Here is a 5,236-nt window from a genome sequence, read left to right on the forward strand (position 1 = left end):
TACCTGGCTATTGCCAGGTGACTGAGGGGTGGGGTTTACAGAATCTCAACAGCGTGCTCCACACTCAAGGCAACTGCAGGGGCATAGTCCTGCATGGATGCTCTATGGGAAAATCACTCTTCAGATCTGTGGTAGTTTAAAAGAAAATGGCTGTGATTGGCTCACAGGATCATGGCACTATTAGGAGGTGTGGCCTTGCTGGAGGAGATGTGGCATTAGTGGAGGAGGTGTGTCACTGTTTCTTCCTGTTGCAAGATGTAGAACTCTCAGCTACCTCTACAGTGCTATGTCTGCCTACATCCTGCCATGCTTTCTACCATGATGATAATGGACTAAAGATTTGAACTGTAAGCCAGCCCTGATGTTTTCTCTTATAAGAACTCTTGTAGTCATGGTGTCTCTTCATAGCAGTAGAAACCCTAACTATGACAAGGTCCCTTAAGTAGTTTGAAATTTTCAGTTCCTTATGCCTGGGGGAACTGTGTTGCTGGGTATTATCTGAGGGCTGTTGCTAACAACATTCCCCCTCCCCCAACTGATAGACTCTTTCCACCTTCAAAGCCAACAACATCAGGTACATTTTTCTCATACACTTCTCTGACCCAGTGTTGGTTCAAATGGCTCTTCATTATATGGAACTCATTCCGTACTGGAGTATGCAATGTTATTTCCACAGGGAAGTTTCTGCTTATATGTAAAGTAGCCTTTTTACGGGTCCCAGTGTCTGCCTGCCACATTTACATCATGATCAAGTAAGTCTTATCACAGCAGTGAGGATAATTTGTGATGGTTTAAGATTAGAAAATCTATTACTATGATCCATTGCATTATCAGATCAAAAAGAAAAACAATAAATACAGTATCATTTCAATACATTCAGAAAAAAGTACTCAATAATATTCAACACCCATTCATGATAAATACCCAAATATCAGAACTAGAAGAGTTCCTTATTGTGATATACGATAACCTAACATATTTTCATTTTTAAAGCTGTATTTTATCATTTAATTCTGTGTATACATGGAGAGTGGTCTGTGCACATATTAATGCAGATGCCCTTGGGGTCCAAAAGAGACTGTAATCCTCTGGAACTGGAGTTACAATCAATTGTGAGCCCTACATGGATGCTAGAAACTAAACTCAGGTCTTCTGCAAGAGCAGCCAGCACTCCTAACCATTGGGACAACTGTTCTTGATTGTCAACTTGACTATATCTGGAATGAACTACAATCCAAAAACAAAACAAACAAACAAAAAAACAAAAACAAAAACAAAAAAACCACACCTGTGAGGAATTTTTGCTTAATTTAAAGTAAGAAGATCCATTTCCAATACAGATCTTTAAGACAGGAAGATGTTGAGGTTTTGTCTTCTACTGTCTATTGTAATTCTAAATTCACACACACACACACACACACACACACACACACACACACACACACACACACACACCAGGTCTTACATGTAGACTTGCAACCCTGCCACCAAGTTATTTTTGATTGGTAGATAAAGATGCCAATAGCTGGGCAGAAGAGACATGGGTGGGGTTTAGTTTTCCTGGGCTTGGAGTCAGAGGAGAGCCACAGGGGAGAAATGTGTAGGAGAAGGAAGGAGAAGCAGCCATGGGTTAAGAGTCAAGACAGTGTGGCCCTGAGGGCTGCCCAATTGGAGCTAAGAACAGCCCATAGTAAAAAATAACTTGGGGTCATTAATACAAAAATAGACTCTAACAGCATGGAGGGTGGGCAGCTACCCAGCTCTTGTGCTGCTTAAGGTCTATTGTAAATATAAAGGTTGAGTGTGCCTTTCATTCAAGAACTCATTAATCAAAGGCCAGGTAGAAACCACAGGCTGAGATTTAAGTAATTTCTATGACATATGGTGCCTCAATGTCTGGCAAAACCTAACTTTTAAAAGTTTGAGATTCCTGAATAGAAAACCCGCCATCCCTTTAAAATTAGGAGGCAGGGAGAATTGGTTTCTTAGCAGAGCCATGAGGGTTTTCCCCAAGCGGTGTTGGTTCAGGACTAGGACAAAATGCATGCTAAATTTGGGTGCGTAATTCTGAGGTTCATAGTGTAAGCTAGGACACAGCTGTGCTCCTCCAGGCTGACCCAGATAACACACTGGGTGGTGGGCTAGGTCTTCTCAAATGCTTCTAAGCTGCCTGGATGTGGATGCTGGGAGCTCTAGCTGGGAAATGAGGCAGGCTGCTCAGAGGGCAGAGAGCAAGGCTGCATGCCTCCTGCAATCAAAAAACAGAAAAGAGAATAAACGGAAATGTAAAAGTCAATGCTGTCCTAAACCACTGGGTTCTTTGAATGTGGGCTCCACAAGAACATGGAACTACTTAGCCTAGCAGGTAACACATATGTTGGCCCGAGAATAGGCTTAAACAGAAAATAGAAGGGAATTTAATTAAAGCAAAACATAAAGGATAGTAACTTAATTTATATAAAGAAAAAGACATAAGTGTATTAATCCACAGAGATATTAATCTCCATTGAAGGAGAAATAAATGAAAATTGCTTTCATTGTTTTCAAGGCTAGAAGGGAAATTGTGTTAAATGTTTTTAAGTATGCATGGATGAATAATAAATCTGTGTGTAGCAGACAAAGGCATGGACTCAGTTGGGTTTCTTGTCTGATGCCAACCTAGTCTATAAACCAATCTGGGAGAGCTCAGGCTACACAGAAAAGCCCCGTCTCAATAAATAATAATAACTGCTTTAAATATTTTAAATTGTTTTAGTTACCAAAATAAAGGTGGTTATAAGTTTGGTGGTTATAATGGTATATTATAAATCCTCTGTGAGAATGGTCAAAGTAGAAGAAGCTTAAAATAGATAGATAGATAGATAGATAGATAGATAGATAGATAGATAGATAGATAAAGGATGCAAATTGAATTAATCTATACTTTTGATGACTTGAGGTTGTTGGACCAAGGACATGCTATTTTGGGAGAGAGGCTCTGTATTTCTGTGTTAACAGGAAAGGAAAGAAAGGCTTTGGATTCCTTCCAAAATAGTATAGATTAGATATAACAAAGAAAGAACCCCTGAAAGAAATTGGCTGCAGACAGGAAGGAAAAAAAAATCAAAATGACCGAACAGGTTAGGTAATATGATCTGTTGGTCCTTTTACATGGGAACAGCCCTGAAACTGACTGAGACATAAAAATGTCTTTAGCCAAAACTTGAAGTATATATAGCCCATAAATTTTGTTGGCTACAGAATCCTCAAAATTTATCATGCCATCCTTTCATGTGACATGAATGAAGATTTATTACAATTTGGTTACTGATCAAACTAACTTATAAAAAGGACAGCTGTCTTTCACCTGCTCAAACAAGGAGCAAAAAAATCATCCTTAACTCAAGTGTGCACATTACACATTCCATACAAAGATCCTTATAGAACTAAATATTGTGTTGTAAGGTTCATATATTACAGAATGAAACACTAAGAGGACAGTCATGACAAGATTCACTCTTGGGGATGCTGAAATTCTGCCTCAACTGATGCTGTTTCCAGAGACTTGCTTTGAGAACAGCTTCAGAAAGGGCTGCTGATCCCCTATGACAGCCTTTCAGGACTTCAGTAAAGCCCCGAACTTTCTCAAAGACACAGAGACAACGAATACTATAGCTAGCTTTCTTCAGACTAACCATTTTTTCTAATTTTCTTGCCCCCCACCCCTTTGAGGTGCCTGCAACCACCTAATCGGGCGAAGGTCTGAGAATTTAAAAGAGACATGACTCTATTATTCGTGTTACCAGAAATGAAGCTATACTCTCTCCAACCCTAACTGAATTCCAGCTATCCAGATGTATATGTACAAAGGCAGTATGCAAATTCCCTAGCGGCTGGGTGGAAGGGTCACCCGTCACCCGCTGGGGTGAGTCTATATCCTGAGGTAGTCAAAAACAGGACAGGTGTGGAGCCTCGGCTTGTGACTGGGCCAATTAATATTACAAAGGAAGGCTTGTTGATTTCCCAAAATCTAGGCAATTAATTCAGCTATCCCTTAGCTGATGGGGGGTGGGCATGGCTCACAACACCCCCCAGGGAATTCTTCTCCCCAGCTAAGCAGGAGCACTCAAAAGAAAGTCGTTGTCCCAGTCCCTTAAATTGGGGTGGGTGGTTTGGGTCATTTTATACATTATAAATATGTTGTAATTTTAAGGGATAATTTATAAATAATTATAGTTTTGGACAGGGAGGAAACTAAATAGAGAGCTTAGACTCGGGGTTTTCTTTCTTTTCCTCTTCTCTTTCTTTCTTAGGTAAAGGGAAGGGGGTTAAAAAGAAAAGAAGGGAATATAGTAGCATTATAAGAAATTAGATCGCTTTTCCCAGGCGGCTGCCGAAGATGGCGGAGGGGCAGGTTCTAATACTGGATGGCCGAGGCCATCTTCTGGGCTGCCTGGCGGCCATTGTGGCCAAGCAGGTACTGCTGGGCCGGAAGGTGGTGGTTGTACGCTGTGAGGGCATCAACATATCTGGAAATTTCTACAGAAACAAGAAGAAATATCTAGCCCTCCTCCGAAAGCGGATGAACACCAACCCCTCTCGAGAGGCCCCTACCACTTCCGAGCTCCGAGCCGCATTTTTTGGCTCACTGTGCGAGGCACGCTGCCCCACAAGACCAAGGGAGGCCAGGCTGCCCTGGAACGCCTCAAGGTGTTGGATGGGATCCCTCCACCCTACAGAAAAAGCGGATGGTGGTCCCTGCTGCCCTCAAGGTCGTACGGCTGAAACCTACCAGAAAGTTTGCTTACCTGGGTTGTCTGGTTCATGAGATCGGGGAAGTACCAGGCAGTGTCCACCACTCTGGAGGAGACACGGAAGGAAAAGGTCAAGATCCACTATCGGAAGAAGCAGCAGCTCTTGAAGCTACGGAAACAGGCAGAAAAGAATGTGGAGAAGAAAATCTGCAAGTTCACAGAAGTCCTCAAGACCAATGGACTACTGGTGTGAACCCAATAAAGACTGTTTGTGCCTCAAAAAAAAAAAAAAAAAAAAAGAAAGAAAGAAAGAAAGAAAGAAAGAAAGAAAGAAAGAAAGAAATTAGATCAGTTGAGATGGATTATTAAATTTACTCTTAAACAAAGCATTTAATAGCCATAATCTTACATAGGTAGATTATATTTTGTGCAGAATTGAAGTTATGTACTTTTTTTACATTGGTACATAACTTATATATTGATACAGGTTTAAGATTTTCATT

At 41.0% G+C, this 5,236-nt stretch overlaps 1 pseudogene across 1 annotated transcript; it reads left to right on the forward strand.

Annotated features, from left to right (window-relative positions):
• The first annotated feature begins 4,377 nt into the window (after positions 1-4,377).
• Positions 4,378-4,986, forward strand: LOC308423184 (large ribosomal subunit protein uL13-like; annotated as a pseudogene). Its single transcript has one exon. The product of its transcript is annotated as a large ribosomal subunit protein uL13-like (transcript).
• The last annotated feature ends 250 nt before the right edge of the window (positions 4,987-5,236 follow it).

This window comes from Micromys minutus (assembly GCF_963924665.1).
Source record: "Micromys minutus genome assembly, chromosome: 8".
NCBI classification, from domain to species: domain Eukaryota; kingdom Metazoa; phylum Chordata; class Mammalia; order Rodentia; family Muridae; genus Micromys; species Micromys minutus.